We start from the raw sequence: 12,932 nt of genomic DNA, 5'->3' as shown, positions 1-12,932 counted from the left end.
TTAAGATACTGACTGATGAATCATTTTGCACATTTCTTCACCTCCGTAATAGATTTGAATTCTTGCGAACAAACTGTTTGTCGCCGTGATCGTATAGTGGTTAGTACATTGCGTTGTGGCCGCAATAACCCAGGTTCGAATCCTGGTCATGGCAATGTAAATCCATTTTATTAAGATTCTGACTGATGAATCATTTTGCTCATTTCTTTACCTCCGTAATAGATTTGAATTCTTGCGAACAAACTGCGATTTGTCGCCGTGATCGTATAGTGGCTAGTACATTGCGTTGTGGCCGCAATAACCCAGGTTCGAATCCTGGTCACGGCAATGTTAATCCATTTTATTAAGATTCTGACTGATGAATCATTTTGCTCATTTCTTTACCTCCGTAATAGATTTGAATTCTTGCGAACAAACTGCGATTTGTCGCCGTGATCGTATAGTGGCTAGTACATTGCGTTGTGGCCGCAATAACCCGGGTTCGAATCCTGGTCACGGCAATGTAAATCCGTTTTATTAAGATACTGACTGATGAGTCATTTTGCTCATTTCTTTACCTCCGTAATAGATTTCAATTCTTCCGAATCGTCGCCGTGATCGTATAGTGGTTAGTACATTTCGTTGTGGCCGCAATAACCCCAGGTTCGAATCCTGGTCACGGCAATGTAAAACCGTTTTATTAAGATACTGACTGATGAATCATTTTGCTCATTTCTTTACCTCCGTAACAGATTTCAATTCCTCCGAGTCGTCGCTGTGATCGTATAGTGGTTAGTACATTGCGTTGTGGCCGCAACAACCCAGATTCGAATCCTGGTCACGGCAATTTACATCCGTTTTATTAAGATACTGACTGATAAATCATTTTGCTCATTTCTTTACCTCCGTCACAGATTTCAATTCTTCCGAGTCGTCGCCGTGATCGTATAGTGGTTAGTACAGTACATTGCGTTGTGGCCGCAATAATCCTGGTTCGAATCCTGGTCACGGCAATGTAAAACCGTTTTATTAAGATACTGACTGATGAATCATTTTGCTCATTTCTTTACCTGCGATATAGATTTCAATTCTTGTTAACAAACTGTGATTTGTCGCCGTGATCGTATAGTGGTTAGTACATTGCGTTGTGGCCGCAACAACCCAGATTCGAATCCTGGTCACGGCAATTTACATCCGTTTTATTAAGATACTGACTGATAAATCATTTTGCTCATTTCTTTACCTCCGTCACAGATTTCAATTCTTCCGAGTCGTCGCCGTGATCGTATAGTGGTTAGTACAGTACATTGCGTTGTGGCCGCAATAATCCTGGTTCGAATCCTGGTCACGGCAATGTAAAACCGTTTTATTAAGATACTGACTGATGAATCATTTTGCTCATTTCTTTACCTCCGTAATAGATTTGAATTCTTGCGAACAAACTGCGATTTGTCGCCGTGATCGTATAGTGGCTCCGTAATAGATTTGAATTCTTGCGAACAAGCTGCGATTTGTCGCCGTGATCGTATAGTGGTTAGTACATTGCGTTGTGGCCGCAATAACCCAGGTTCGAATCCTGGTCACGGCAATGTAAATCCATTTTATTAAGATTCTGACTGATGAATCATTTTGCTCATTTCTTCACCTTCATAATAGATTTGAATTCTTGCGAACAAGCTGCGATTTGTCGCCGTGATCGTATAGTGGTTAGTACATTGCGTTGTGGCCACAATAACCCAGGTTTGAATCCTGGTCACGGTAATGTAAATCCATTTTATTAAGATTCTGACTGATGAATCATTTTGCTCATTTCTTCACCTTCATAATAGATTTGAATTCTTGCGAACAAGCTGCGGTTTGTCGCCGTGATCGTATAGTGGTTAGTACATTGCGTTGTGGCCGCAATAACCCAGGTTCGAATCCTGGTCACGGCAATGTAAATCCATTTTATTAAGATTCTGACTGATGAATCATTTTGCTCATTTCTTTACCTCCGTAATAGATTTTAATTCTTGCGAACAAACTGCGATTTGTCGCCGTGATCGTATAGTGGTTAATACATTGCGTTGTGGCTGCAATAACCCAGGTTCGAATCCTGGTCACGGCAATGTATATCCATTTTATTAAGATTCTGACTGATGAATCATTTTGCTCATTTCTTCACCTTCATAATAGATTTGAATTCTTGCGAACAAGCTGCGATTTGTCGCCGTGATCGTATAGTGGTTAGTACATTGCGTTGTGGCCGCAATAACCCAGGTTCGAATCCTGGTCACGGCAATGTAAATCCATTTTATTAAGATTCTGACTGATGAATCATTTTGCTCATTTCTTTACCTCCGTAATAGATTTGAATTCTTGCGAACAAACTGTTTGTCGCCGTGATCGTATAGTGGTTAGTACATTGCGTTGTGGACGTAATAACCCAGGTTTGAATCCTGGTCACGGCAATGTGAATCCATTTTATTAAGATTCTGACTGATGAATCATTTTGCTCATTTCTTCACCTCCGTAATAGATTTGAATTCTTGCAAACAAGCTGCGATTTGTCGCCGTGATCGTATAGTGGTTAGTACATTGCGTTGTGGCCGCAATAACCCAGGTTCGAATCCTGGTCACGGCAATGTAAGTCCATTTTATTAAGATTCTGACTGATGAATCATTTTGCTCATTTCTTTACCTCCGTAATAGATTTGAATTCTTGCGAACAAACTGCGATTTGTCGATGTGATCGTATAGTGGCTAGTACATTGCGTTGTGGCCGCAATAACCCAGGTTCGAATCCTGGTCACGGCAATGTAAATCCATTTTATTAAGATTCTGACTGATGAATCATTTTGCTCATTTCTTTACCTCCGTAATAGATTTGAATTCTTGCGAACAAACTGCGATTTGTCGCCGTGATCGTATAGTGGCTAGTACATTGCGTTGTGGCCGCAATAACCCAGGTTCGAATCCTGGTCACGGCAATGTAAATCCATTTTATTAAGATTCTGACTGATGAATCATTTTGCTCATTTCTTTACCTCCGTAATAGATTTGAATTCTTGCGAACAAACTGCGATTTGTCGCCGTGATCGTATAGTGGTTAGTACATTGCGTTGTGGCCGCAATAACCCAGGTTCGAATCCTGGTCACGGCAATGTAAATCCATTTTATTAAGATTTTGACTGATGAATCATTTTGCTCATTTCTTTACCTCCGTAATAGATTTGAATTCTTGCGAACAAACTGCGATTTGTCGCCGTGATCGTATAGTGGCTAGTACATTGCGTTGTGGCCGCAATAACCCAGGTTCGAATCCTGGTCACGGCAATGTAAATCCATTTTATTAAGATTCTGACTGATGAATCATTTTGCTCATTTCTTTACCTCCGTAATAGATTTGAATTCTTGCGAACAAACTGCGATTTGTCACCGTGATCGTATAGTGGTTAGTACATTGCGTTGTGGCCGCAATAACCCAGGTTCGAATCCTGGTCACGGCAATGTAAATCCATTTTATTAAGATTTTGACTGATGAATCATTTTGCTCATTTCTTTACCTCCGTAATAGATTTGAATTCTTGCGAACAAACTGCGATTTGTCGCCGTGATCGTATAGTGGCTAGTACATTGCGTTGTGGCCGCAATAACCCAGGTTCGAATCCTGGTCACGGCAATGTAAATCCATTTTATTAAGATTCTGACTGATGAATCATTTTGCTCATTTCTTTACCTCCGTAATAGATTTGAATTCTTGCGAACAAACTGCGATTTGTCGCCGTGATCGTATAGTGGTTAGTACATTGCGTTGTGGCCGCAATAACCCAGGTTCGAATCCTGGTCATGGCAATGTAAATCCATTTTATTAAGATTCTGACTGATGAATCATTTTGCTCATTTCTTTACCTCCGTAATAGATTTGAATTCTTGCGAACAAACTGCGATTTGTCGCCGTGATCGTATAGTGGCTAGTACATTGCGTTGTGGCCGCAATAACCCAGGTTCGAATCCTGGTCACGGCAATGTAAATCCATTTTATTAAGATTCTGACTGATGAATCATTTTGCTCATTTCTTTACCTCCGTAATAGATTTGAATTCTTGCGAACAAACTGCGATTTGTCGCCGTGATCGTATAGTGGTTAGTACATTGCGTTGTGGCCGCAATAACCCAGGTTCGAATCCTGGTCACGGCAATGTAAATCCATTTTATTAAGATTTTGACTGATGAATCATTTTGCTCATTTCTTTACCTCCGTAATAGATTTGAATTCTTGCGAACAAACTGCGATTTGTCACCGTGATCGTATAGTGGTTAGTACATTGCGTTGTGGCCGTAATAACCCAGGTTCGAATCCTGGTCACGGCAATGTAAATCCATTTTAATAAGATTCTGACTGATGAATCATTTTGCTCATTTCTTTACCTCCGTAATAGATTTGAATTCTTGCGAACAAACTGCGATTTGTCGCCGTGATCGTATAGTGGTTAGTACATTGCGTTGTGGCCGCAATAACCCAGGTTCGAATCCTGGTCACGGCAATGTAAATCCATTTTATTAAGATTCTGACTGATGAATCATTTTGCTCATTTCTTCACCTCCGTAATAGATTTGAATTCTTGCGAACAAAGTGAGATTTGTCGCCGTGATCGTATAGTGGTTAGTACATTGCGTTGTGGCCGCAATAACCCAGGTTCGAATCCTGGTCACGGCAATATAAATCCGTTTTATTAAGATACTGACTGATGAATCATTTTGCACATTTCTTCACCTCCGTAATAGATTTGAATTCTTGCGAACAAACTGTTTGTCGCCGTGATCGTATAGTGGTTAGTACATTGCGTTGTGGCCGCAATAACCCAGGTTCGAATCCTGGTCATGGCAATGTAAATCCATTTTATTAAGATTCTGACTGATGAATCATTTTGCTCATTTCTTTACCTCCGTAATAGATTTGAATTCTTGCGAACAAACTGCGATTTGTCGCCGTGATCGTATAGTGGCTAGTACATTGCGTTGTGGCCGCAATAACCCAGGTTCGAATCCTGGTCACGGCAATGTAAAACCGTTTTATTAAGATACTGACTGATGAATCATTTTGCTCATTTCTTTACCTCCGTAACAGATTTCAATTCCTCCGAGTCGTCGCCGTGATCGTATAGTGGTTAGTACATTGCGTTGTGGCCGCAACAACCCAGATTCGAATCCTCGTCACGGTAATTTACATCCGTTTTATTAAGATACTGACTGATAAATCATTTTGCTCATTTCTTTACCTCCGTAACAGATTTCAATTCTTCCGAGTCGTCGCCGTGATCGTATAGTGGTTAGTACAGTACATTGCGTTGTGGCCGCAATAATCCTGGTTCGAATCCTGGTCACGGCAATGTAAAACCGTTTTATTAAGATACTGACTGATGAATCATTTTGCTCATTTCTTTACCTGCGATATAGATTTCAATTCTTGCGAACAAACTGTGGTTTGTCGCCGTGATCGTATAGTGGTTAGTACATTGCGTTGTGGCCGCAATAACCCAGGTTCGAATCCTGGTCACGGCAATGTAAATCCATTTTATTAAGATGGTGAATCATTTTGCTCATTTCTTTACCTCCGTAATAGATTTGAATTCTTGCGAACAAACTGCGATTTGTCGCCGTGATCGTGTAGTGGTTAGTACATTGCGTTGTGGCCGCAATAACCCAGGTTCGAATCCTGGTCACGGCAATGTAAATCCGTTTTATTAAGATTCTGACTGATGAATCATTTTGCTCATTTCTTTACCTCCGTAATAGATTTGAATTCTTCCGAACAAACTGTGATTTGTCGCCGTGATCGTATAGTGGTTAGTAGATTGCGTTGTGGCCACAATAACCCAGGTTCGAATCCTGGGCTCGGCAATGTAAATCCATTTTATTAAGATTCTGACAGGTGAATCATTTTGCTCATTTCTTTACCTCCGTAATAGATTTGAATTCTTGCGAACAAATTGTTTGTCGCCGTGATCGTATAGTGGTTAGTACATTGCGTTGTGGCCGCAATAACCCAGGTTCGAATCCTGGTCATGGCAATGTAAATCCATTTTATTAAGATTCTGACTGATGAATCATTTTGCTCATTTCTTTACCTCCGTAATAGATTTGAATTCTTGCGAACAAACTGCGATTTGTCGCCGTGATCGTATAGTGGCTAGTACATTGCGTTGTGGCCGCAATAACCCAGGTTCGAATCCTGGTCACGGCAATGTTAATCCATTTTATTAAGATTCTGACTGATGAATCATTTTGCTCATTTCTTTACCTCCGTAATAGATTTGAATTCTTGCGAACAAAGTGCGATTTGTCGCCGTGATCGTATAGTGGTTAGTACATTGCGTTGTGGCCGCAATAACCCAGGTTCGAATCCTGGTCATGGCAATGTAAATCCATTTTATTAAGATTCTGACTGATGAATCATTTTGCTCATTTCTTTACCTCCGTAATAGATTTGAATTCTTGCGAACAAACTGCGATTTGTCGCCGTGATCGTATAGTGGCTAGTACATTGCGTTGTGGCCGCAATAACCCGGGTTCGAATCCTGGTCACGGCAATGTAAATCCGTTTTATTAAGATACTGACTGATGAGTCATTTTGCTCATTTCTTTACCTCCGTAATAGATTTCAATTCTTCCGAATCGTCGCCGTGATCGTATAGTGGTTAGTACATTTCGTTGTGGCCGCAATAACCCCAGGTTCGAATCCTGGTCACGGCAATGTAAAACCGTTTTATTAAGATACTGACTGATGAATCATTTTGCTCATTTCTTTACCTCCGTAACAGATTTCAATTCCTCCGAGTCGTCGCTGTGATCGTATAGTGGTTAGTACATTGCGTTGTGGCCGCAACAACCCAGATTCGAATCCTGGTCACGGCAATTTACATCCGTTTTATTAAGATACTGACTGATAAATCATTTTGCTCATTTCTTTACCTCCGTCACAGATTTCAATTCTTCCGAGTCGTCGCCGTGATCGTATAGTGGTTAGTACAGTACATTGCGTTGTGGCCGCAATAATCCTGGTTCGAATCCTGGTCACGGCAATGTAAAACCGTTTTATTAAGATACTGACTGATGAATCATTTTGCTCATTTCTTTACCTGCGATATAGATTTCAATTCTTGTTAACAAACTGTGATTTGTCGCCGTGATCGTATAGTGGTTAGTACATTGCGTTGTGGCCGCAACAACCCAGATTCGAATCCTGGTCACGGCAATTTACATCCGTTTTATTAAGATACTGACTGATAAATCATTTTGCTCATTTCTTTACCTCCGTCACAGATTTCAATTCTTCCGAGTCGTCGCCGTGATCGTATAGTGGTTAGTACAGTACATTGCGTTGTGGCCGCAATAATCCTGGTTCGAATCCTGGTCACGGCAATGTAAAACCGTTTTATTAAGATACTGACTGATGAATCATTTTGCTCATTTCTTTACCTCCGTAATAGATTTGAATTCTTGCGAACAAACTGCGATTTGTCGCCGTGATCGTATAGTGGCTCCGTAATAGATTTGAATTCTTGCGAACAAACTGCGATTTGTCGCCGTGATCGTATAGAGGTTAGTGCATTGCGTTGTGGCCGCAATAACCCAGGTTCAAGTCCTGGTCATGGCAATGTAAATCCATTTTATTAAGATTCTGACTGATGAATCATTTTGCTCATTTCTTTACCTCCGTAATAGATTTGAATTCTTGCGAACAAACGGCGATTTGTCGCCGTGATCGTATAGTGGTTAGTACATTGCGTTGTGGCCGCAATAACCCAGGTTCGAATCCTGGTCACGGCAATGTAAATCCATTTTATTAAGATTCTGACTGATGAATCATTTTGCTCATTTCTTTACCTCCGCAATAGATTTGAATTCTTGCGAACAAACTGCGATTTGTCGCCGTGATCGTATAGTGGCTCCGTAATAGATTTCAATTCTTGCGAACAAACTGCGATTTGTCGCCGTGATCGTATAGTGTTTAGTACATTGCGTTGTGGCCGCAATAACCCAGGTTCGAATCCTGGTCACGGCAATGTAAATCCGTTTTATTAAGATTCTGACTGATGAATCATTTTGCTCATTTCTTTACCTCCGTAATAGATTTGAATTCTTGCGAACAAGCTGCGATTTGTCGCCGTGATCGTATAGTGGTTAGTACATTGCGTTGTGGCCGCAACAACCCAGGTTCGAATCCTGGTCACGGCAATGTAAATCCATTTTATTAAGATTCTGACTGATGAATCATTTTGCTCATTTCTTTACCTCCGTAATAGATTTGAATTCTTGCGAACAAGCTGCGATTTGTCGCCGTGATCGTATAGTGGTTAGTACATTGCGTTGTGGCCGCAATAACCCAGGTTCGAATCCTGGTCACGGCAATGTAAATCCATTTTATTAAGATTCTGACTGATGAATCATTTTGCTCATTTCTTTACCTCCGTAATAGATTTGAATTCTTGCGAACAAACTGTTTGTCGCCGTGATCGTATAGTGGTTAGTACATTGCGTTGTGGACGTAATAACCCAGGTTTGAATCCTGGTCACGGCAATGTGAATCCATTTTATTAAGATTCTGACTGATGAATCATTTTGCTCATTTCTTCACCTCCGTAATAGATTTGAATTCTTGCAAACAAGCTGCGATTTGTCGCCGTGATCGTATAGTGGTTAGTACATTGCGTTGTGGCCGCAATAACCCAGGTTCGAATCCTGGTCACGGCAATGTAAGTCCATTTTATTAAGATTCTGACTGATGAATCATTTTGCTCATTTCTTTACCTCCGTAATAGATTTGAATTCTTGCGAACAAACTGCGATTTGTCGATGTGATCGTATAGTGGCTAGTACATTGCGTTGTGGCCGCAATAACCCAGGTTCGAATCCTGGTCACGGCAATGTAAATCCATTTTATTAAGATTCTGACTGATGAATCATTTTGCTCATTTCTTTACCTCCGTAATAGATTTGAATTCTTGCGAACAAACTGCGATTTGTCGCCGTGATCGTATAGTGGCTAGTACATTGCGTTGTGGCCGCAATAACCCAGGTTCGAATCCTGGTCACGGCAATGTAAATCCATTTTATTAAGATTCTGACTGATGAATCATTTTGCTCATTTCTTTACCTCCGTAATAGATTTGAATTCTTGCGAACAAACTGCGATTTGTCGCCGTGATCGTATAGTGGTTAGTACATTGCGTTGTGGCCGCAATAACCCAGGTTCGAATCCTGGTCACGGCAATGTAAATCCATTTTATTAAGATTTTGACTGATGAATCATTTTGCTCATTTCTTTACCTCCGTAATAGATTTGAATTCTTGCGAACAAACTGCGATTTGTCGCCGTGATCGTATAGTGGCTAGTACATTGCGTTGTGGCCGCAATAACCCAGGTTCGAATCCTGGTCACGGCAATGTAAATCCATTTTATTAAGATTCTGACTGATGAATCATTTTGCTCATTTCTTTACCTCCGTAATAGATTTGAATTCTTGCGAACAAACTGCGATTTGTCGCCGTGATCGTATAGTGGTTAGTACATTGCGTTGTGGCCGCAATAACCCAGGTTCGAATCCTGGTCACGGCAATGTAAATCCATTTTATTAAGATTTTGACTGATGAATCATTTTGCTCATTTCTTTACCTCCGTAATAGATTTGAATTCTTGCGAACAAACTGCGATTTGTCGCCGTGATCGTATAGTGGCTAGTACATTGCGTTGTGGCCGCAATAACCCAGGTTCGAATCCTGGTCACGGCAATGTAAATCCATTTTATTAAGATTCTGACTGATGAATCATTTTGCTCATTTCTTTACCTCCGTAATAGATTTGAATTCTTGCGAACAAGCTGCGATTTGTCGCCGTGATCGTATAGTGGTTAGTACATTGCGTTGTGGCCGCAATAACCCAGGTTCGAATCCTGGTCACGGCAATGTAAATCCATTTTATTAAGATTTTGACTGATGAATCATTTTGCTCATTTCTTTACCTCCGTAATAGATTTGAATTCTTGCGAACAAACTGCGATTTGTCACCGTGATCGTATAGTGGTTAGTACATTACGTTGTGGCCGCAATAACCCAGGTTCGAGTCCTGGTCACGGCAATGTAAATCCATTTTAATAAGATTCTGACTGATGAATCATTTTGCTCATTTCTTTACCTCCGTAATAGATTTGAATTCTTGCGAACAAACTGCGATTTGTCGATGTGATCGTATTGTGGTTCGTACATTGCGTTGTGGCCGCAATAACCCAGGTTCGAATCCTGGTCACGGCAATGTTAATCCATTTTATTAAGATTCTGACTGATGAATCATTTTGCTCATTTCTTTACCTCCGTAATAGATTCGAATTCTTGCGAACAAACTGCGATTTGTCGCCGTGATCGTATAGTGGTTAGTACATTGCGTTGTGGCCGCAATAACCTAGGTTCGAATCCTGGTCACGGCAATGTTAATCCATTTTATTAAGATTCTGACTGATGAATCATTTTGCTCATTTCTTTACCTCCGTAAAAGATTTAAATTCTAGCGAATACGCGGCTTTTCGACGCCGTGATCGTGTAGTGGTTAGTACATTGCGTTGTGGCCGCAACAACCCAGGTTCGAATCCTGGTCACGGCAATTTAAATCCGTTTTATTAAGATACTGACTGATAAATCATTTTGCTTTCTTTACCTCCGTAACAGATTTCAATTCTTGCGAATACACTGCGATTCGTCGCCGTGATTGTATAGTTGTTTGTACCTTGCGTTGTCGCTGCGATAAACCAGGTTCGAATCCTGGTCCCGGCATCGAAAACTGTTTTATTAAGATTAAGGAAACCCCAATCAGAAAGTTCACCGCGTTTGAAAATCGGAGAAAGTTCAACAACACTACTTTTCTATCGCGTAGTGCTTGGGAAAAGTTTCGCAACCATGAGAAAATCGAAGAATGGTAATACCTAGATTTTATTGGTAAGGCCTAGATTTTACCAAGGCGAGGGTGTAAAAGCCGGAAATACGTTTCTAAATATTTTCATTTCGGATTTTTACCAAGTCAAAGGCCGTTTTTAATGAGTAAATTAGCCATTGTGAATTTATTGACTTATTGCTTACTTACTACTTCATTAATAAGTATAATTATTTAATAACTATAATTAATAATTAACAAATGAATTGATTGCCTTGAATTTATTAGTTCCTGACACCACTTAATAATTTATTGATCACAATTAATTAATTTACTCCTGACGCTGAAAGCAATTATTAATTGTAATGAAAATTTCACTAATTAATCTACTCCGACCACCAATAATCATCATGGACATCAATTGATGGTCAGAAATGGGTTTCAACTAGTCGGAGTAAATTAATTTTCCGAAGAATATGAACTTTAAATCAAAATAAATAAATTAATTAATTATAATCCTTATTTAGTTGGCATCAGGAACTAATACTCCCTACATGGTTAATTAATTCTAAAGTTAATAGTTAATTAATTAAGTAATTATCTATTACAGAAACGAAATTCGCTTTTAATAAGTTCATAATGGTTAATCCCTTCATCAAAAACGGGCTGTGACTTAGTTAATGTCCGAAATGAAAACGTTTATAAGCACATTTCGGGCTTTTACCAACTTTACCAACTGGGCCTTGATAAAACCTAGGCCTTACAGGTCCAACCCCGGTTTTGCCAGTTTTCGGGCTTTTACCGTAACATAAATATTTTTATAAACACGAAAATGCAGCAATGCATTACGGTATACCAGGGGCGGCCAACTTGTCTCTGTTCGAGGGGCCCAAACAATATAATGGTCAGATGCAGTGTCGCGGGCCGCGCCCGGGACAAAACTCCGGTACTATAAGCCGTATGCACGACGGGAGACGGACGGCCCAGTTCAAAAAGGCAACTCCAAATATTCATTGTGTTTCGATATTAGCATTTTAACGATTCAACTTTGTATCCAACTCAATGGGAATCAACTCAGAATCATTTACAGTTGGGAGCGTATTAGCAGAGAACGTAGTTGTTAGTGTTTTGTAATATTTTTAGAGGCATTTTCGACTGTTCTCATGACGTGCATAATTCAAAAATGCTATTCCCTAAGTTGTTTATTGAACTGGGTCGTCGATATACCGTATATACTCGTGTATAAGCCTTTGACATTATCCGTTCTGCGGGGTTTGAGCACACATATCCCATACCAATAATTCCGTTTTCTCGAACTCTGCTACAAAAATGACTACTGATTGCGGGAGTCGATATTTTCTCATCAAAAACTGACCCGAATATAAGTCGATCCCCCCACTTGAGGAACGAATTTTTCCACAAAAAAAAACTCGTCTTATACACGAGTATATACGGTATGTATTGTTTTAACATTCATTTATCGCGTTCGTTGCGCAGTGAATAATATTTTAATATATTTAACGAAATTTTTATAGATAACCTCGTATAACCACCAAAAACAACGAATGATTTTCACCTACCTAAAATACCATCTCGCCATAGAGAGAATTCATTTGTTTCGTGGAAAACAGTCATCAACGTGCGAAGTACCCTCTCTACTAGCATATTCTTCCTTACATACGTAAAAACTCTTCAATTTTTGATTACAACTTTCTAAGCTCTTAAATGTCACGGTACTTCTGATCGAATTAAACAGAAAGAAAGGGTAAAAAAAAAATACAAAACACAGGGCATGTCATGGACGCTGTTGAAGACAAAACTAAAAAAAAAAAAAAAGGAATAGAAAATTCTTTCGAGGAGGCGTATATATGGAAGAAAGTAAATTCAATTTTTGTTCGACTTTTATGCTAGACAGAGCACAAGTGCGTGATTCCGTGAACACGATTGTCTTCCAGCTTAATGTCGCTGTGTAAGAAGGGCTAAATGGTCTCTTTTGTGCGACAGAGCTCTTCAAATATTCATACCCAAACGCATTGTGCATTCAGCT

General features: G+C 39.9%; 39 non-coding genes across 39 annotated transcripts; all 39 read left to right on the top strand.

Moving 5' to 3' along the window:
• The first annotated feature begins 82 nt into the window (after positions 1 to 82).
• On the top strand, positions 83 to 154 carry TRNAH-GUG (transfer RNA histidin (anticodon GUG)). The gene has a single exon. It is a non-coding gene; the product is annotated as a tRNA-His (tRNA).
• A 101-nt stretch (positions 155 to 255) lies between these two features.
• Positions 256 to 327, top strand: TRNAH-GUG (transfer RNA histidin (anticodon GUG)). Its single transcript has one exon. It is a non-coding gene; the product is annotated as a tRNA-His (tRNA).
• Positions 328 to 428: 101 nt separating this feature from the next.
• TRNAH-GUG (transfer RNA histidin (anticodon GUG)) lies at positions 429 to 500 on the top strand. The gene has a single exon. It is a non-coding gene; the product is annotated as a tRNA-His (tRNA).
• A 995-nt stretch (positions 501 to 1,495) lies between these two features.
• On the top strand, positions 1,496 to 1,567 carry TRNAH-GUG (transfer RNA histidin (anticodon GUG)). The gene has a single exon. It is a non-coding gene; the product is annotated as a tRNA-His (tRNA).
• Positions 1,568 to 1,841: 274 nt separating this feature from the next.
• TRNAH-GUG (transfer RNA histidin (anticodon GUG)) lies at positions 1,842 to 1,913 on the top strand. Its single transcript has one exon. It is a non-coding gene; the product is annotated as a tRNA-His (tRNA).
• Positions 1,914 to 2,014: 101 nt separating this feature from the next.
• TRNAH-GUG (transfer RNA histidin (anticodon GUG)) lies at positions 2,015 to 2,086 on the top strand. The gene has a single exon. It is a non-coding gene; the product is annotated as a tRNA-His (tRNA).
• A 101-nt stretch (positions 2,087 to 2,187) lies between these two features.
• Positions 2,188 to 2,259, top strand: TRNAH-GUG (transfer RNA histidin (anticodon GUG)). The gene has a single exon. It is a non-coding gene; the product is annotated as a tRNA-His (tRNA).
• A 271-nt stretch (positions 2,260 to 2,530) lies between these two features.
• On the top strand, positions 2,531 to 2,602 carry TRNAH-GUG (transfer RNA histidin (anticodon GUG)). The gene has a single exon. It is a non-coding gene; the product is annotated as a tRNA-His (tRNA).
• Positions 2,603 to 2,876: 274 nt separating this feature from the next.
• TRNAH-GUG (transfer RNA histidin (anticodon GUG)) lies at positions 2,877 to 2,948 on the top strand. Its single transcript has one exon. It is a non-coding gene; the product is annotated as a tRNA-His (tRNA).
• A 101-nt stretch (positions 2,949 to 3,049) lies between these two features.
• TRNAH-GUG (transfer RNA histidin (anticodon GUG)) lies at positions 3,050 to 3,121 on the top strand. Its single transcript has one exon. It is a non-coding gene; the product is annotated as a tRNA-His (tRNA).
• Positions 3,122 to 3,222: 101 nt separating this feature from the next.
• On the top strand, positions 3,223 to 3,294 carry TRNAH-GUG (transfer RNA histidin (anticodon GUG)). Its single transcript has one exon. It is a non-coding gene; the product is annotated as a tRNA-His (tRNA).
• A 101-nt stretch (positions 3,295 to 3,395) lies between these two features.
• TRNAH-GUG (transfer RNA histidin (anticodon GUG)) lies at positions 3,396 to 3,467 on the top strand. The gene has a single exon. It is a non-coding gene; the product is annotated as a tRNA-His (tRNA).
• A 101-nt stretch (positions 3,468 to 3,568) lies between these two features.
• On the top strand, positions 3,569 to 3,640 carry TRNAH-GUG (transfer RNA histidin (anticodon GUG)). The gene has a single exon. It is a non-coding gene; the product is annotated as a tRNA-His (tRNA).
• A 101-nt stretch (positions 3,641 to 3,741) lies between these two features.
• TRNAH-GUG (transfer RNA histidin (anticodon GUG)) lies at positions 3,742 to 3,813 on the top strand. The gene has a single exon. It is a non-coding gene; the product is annotated as a tRNA-His (tRNA).
• Positions 3,814 to 3,914: 101 nt separating this feature from the next.
• Positions 3,915 to 3,986, top strand: TRNAH-GUG (transfer RNA histidin (anticodon GUG)). Its single transcript has one exon. It is a non-coding gene; the product is annotated as a tRNA-His (tRNA).
• A 101-nt stretch (positions 3,987 to 4,087) lies between these two features.
• TRNAH-GUG (transfer RNA histidin (anticodon GUG)) lies at positions 4,088 to 4,159 on the top strand. Its single transcript has one exon. It is a non-coding gene; the product is annotated as a tRNA-His (tRNA).
• Positions 4,160 to 4,433: 274 nt separating this feature from the next.
• Positions 4,434 to 4,505, top strand: TRNAH-GUG (transfer RNA histidin (anticodon GUG)). The gene has a single exon. It is a non-coding gene; the product is annotated as a tRNA-His (tRNA).
• A 101-nt stretch (positions 4,506 to 4,606) lies between these two features.
• Positions 4,607 to 4,678, top strand: TRNAH-GUG (transfer RNA histidin (anticodon GUG)). Its single transcript has one exon. It is a non-coding gene; the product is annotated as a tRNA-His (tRNA).
• A 98-nt stretch (positions 4,679 to 4,776) lies between these two features.
• Positions 4,777 to 4,848, top strand: TRNAH-GUG (transfer RNA histidin (anticodon GUG)). The gene has a single exon. It is a non-coding gene; the product is annotated as a tRNA-His (tRNA).
• Positions 4,849 to 4,949: 101 nt separating this feature from the next.
• Positions 4,950 to 5,021, top strand: TRNAH-GUG (transfer RNA histidin (anticodon GUG)). The gene has a single exon. It is a non-coding gene; the product is annotated as a tRNA-His (tRNA).
• A 430-nt stretch (positions 5,022 to 5,451) lies between these two features.
• Positions 5,452 to 5,523, top strand: TRNAH-GUG (transfer RNA histidin (anticodon GUG)). The gene has a single exon. It is a non-coding gene; the product is annotated as a tRNA-His (tRNA).
• A 94-nt stretch (positions 5,524 to 5,617) lies between these two features.
• TRNAH-GUG (transfer RNA histidin (anticodon GUG)) lies at positions 5,618 to 5,689 on the top strand. Its single transcript has one exon. It is a non-coding gene; the product is annotated as a tRNA-His (tRNA).
• Positions 5,690 to 5,960: 271 nt separating this feature from the next.
• On the top strand, positions 5,961 to 6,032 carry TRNAH-GUG (transfer RNA histidin (anticodon GUG)). The gene has a single exon. It is a non-coding gene; the product is annotated as a tRNA-His (tRNA).
• Positions 6,033 to 6,133: 101 nt separating this feature from the next.
• On the top strand, positions 6,134 to 6,205 carry TRNAH-GUG (transfer RNA histidin (anticodon GUG)). Its single transcript has one exon. It is a non-coding gene; the product is annotated as a tRNA-His (tRNA).
• A 101-nt stretch (positions 6,206 to 6,306) lies between these two features.
• Positions 6,307 to 6,378, top strand: TRNAH-GUG (transfer RNA histidin (anticodon GUG)). The gene has a single exon. It is a non-coding gene; the product is annotated as a tRNA-His (tRNA).
• A 101-nt stretch (positions 6,379 to 6,479) lies between these two features.
• Positions 6,480 to 6,551, top strand: TRNAH-GUG (transfer RNA histidin (anticodon GUG)). The gene has a single exon. It is a non-coding gene; the product is annotated as a tRNA-His (tRNA).
• A 1,168-nt stretch (positions 6,552 to 7,719) lies between these two features.
• Positions 7,720 to 7,791, top strand: TRNAH-GUG (transfer RNA histidin (anticodon GUG)). Its single transcript has one exon. It is a non-coding gene; the product is annotated as a tRNA-His (tRNA).
• Positions 7,792 to 7,954: 163 nt separating this feature from the next.
• Positions 7,955 to 8,026, top strand: TRNAH-GUG (transfer RNA histidin (anticodon GUG)). The gene has a single exon. It is a non-coding gene; the product is annotated as a tRNA-His (tRNA).
• Positions 8,027 to 8,127: 101 nt separating this feature from the next.
• TRNAH-GUG (transfer RNA histidin (anticodon GUG)) lies at positions 8,128 to 8,199 on the top strand. Its single transcript has one exon. It is a non-coding gene; the product is annotated as a tRNA-His (tRNA).
• Positions 8,200 to 8,300: 101 nt separating this feature from the next.
• On the top strand, positions 8,301 to 8,372 carry TRNAH-GUG (transfer RNA histidin (anticodon GUG)). The gene has a single exon. It is a non-coding gene; the product is annotated as a tRNA-His (tRNA).
• A 271-nt stretch (positions 8,373 to 8,643) lies between these two features.
• Positions 8,644 to 8,715, top strand: TRNAH-GUG (transfer RNA histidin (anticodon GUG)). The gene has a single exon. It is a non-coding gene; the product is annotated as a tRNA-His (tRNA).
• Positions 8,716 to 8,989: 274 nt separating this feature from the next.
• On the top strand, positions 8,990 to 9,061 carry TRNAH-GUG (transfer RNA histidin (anticodon GUG)). Its single transcript has one exon. It is a non-coding gene; the product is annotated as a tRNA-His (tRNA).
• Positions 9,062 to 9,162: 101 nt separating this feature from the next.
• TRNAH-GUG (transfer RNA histidin (anticodon GUG)) lies at positions 9,163 to 9,234 on the top strand. Its single transcript has one exon. It is a non-coding gene; the product is annotated as a tRNA-His (tRNA).
• Positions 9,235 to 9,335: 101 nt separating this feature from the next.
• On the top strand, positions 9,336 to 9,407 carry TRNAH-GUG (transfer RNA histidin (anticodon GUG)). The gene has a single exon. It is a non-coding gene; the product is annotated as a tRNA-His (tRNA).
• Positions 9,408 to 9,508: 101 nt separating this feature from the next.
• On the top strand, positions 9,509 to 9,580 carry TRNAH-GUG (transfer RNA histidin (anticodon GUG)). The gene has a single exon. It is a non-coding gene; the product is annotated as a tRNA-His (tRNA).
• Positions 9,581 to 9,681: 101 nt separating this feature from the next.
• TRNAH-GUG (transfer RNA histidin (anticodon GUG)) lies at positions 9,682 to 9,753 on the top strand. The gene has a single exon. It is a non-coding gene; the product is annotated as a tRNA-His (tRNA).
• A 101-nt stretch (positions 9,754 to 9,854) lies between these two features.
• TRNAH-GUG (transfer RNA histidin (anticodon GUG)) lies at positions 9,855 to 9,926 on the top strand. Its single transcript has one exon. It is a non-coding gene; the product is annotated as a tRNA-His (tRNA).
• Positions 9,927 to 10,373: 447 nt separating this feature from the next.
• TRNAH-GUG (transfer RNA histidin (anticodon GUG)) lies at positions 10,374 to 10,445 on the top strand. Its single transcript has one exon. It is a non-coding gene; the product is annotated as a tRNA-His (tRNA).
• A 101-nt stretch (positions 10,446 to 10,546) lies between these two features.
• TRNAH-GUG (transfer RNA histidin (anticodon GUG)) lies at positions 10,547 to 10,618 on the top strand. Its single transcript has one exon. It is a non-coding gene; the product is annotated as a tRNA-His (tRNA).
• The last annotated feature ends 2,314 nt before the right edge of the window (positions 10,619 to 12,932 follow it).

This window comes from Pholcus phalangioides, unplaced genomic scaffold, assembly GCF_987345545.1.
Source record: "Pholcus phalangioides strain wild (caught in Gottingen) unplaced genomic scaffold, Ppha-v1.0 ptg000004l_1, whole genome shotgun sequence".
In the NCBI taxonomy this organism is placed as follows: domain Eukaryota; kingdom Metazoa; phylum Arthropoda; class Arachnida; order Araneae; family Pholcidae; genus Pholcus; species Pholcus phalangioides.
The sequence above is the reverse complement of the archived record's forward strand: the minus strand, read 5'-3'. Positions and strand labels throughout refer to the sequence as shown.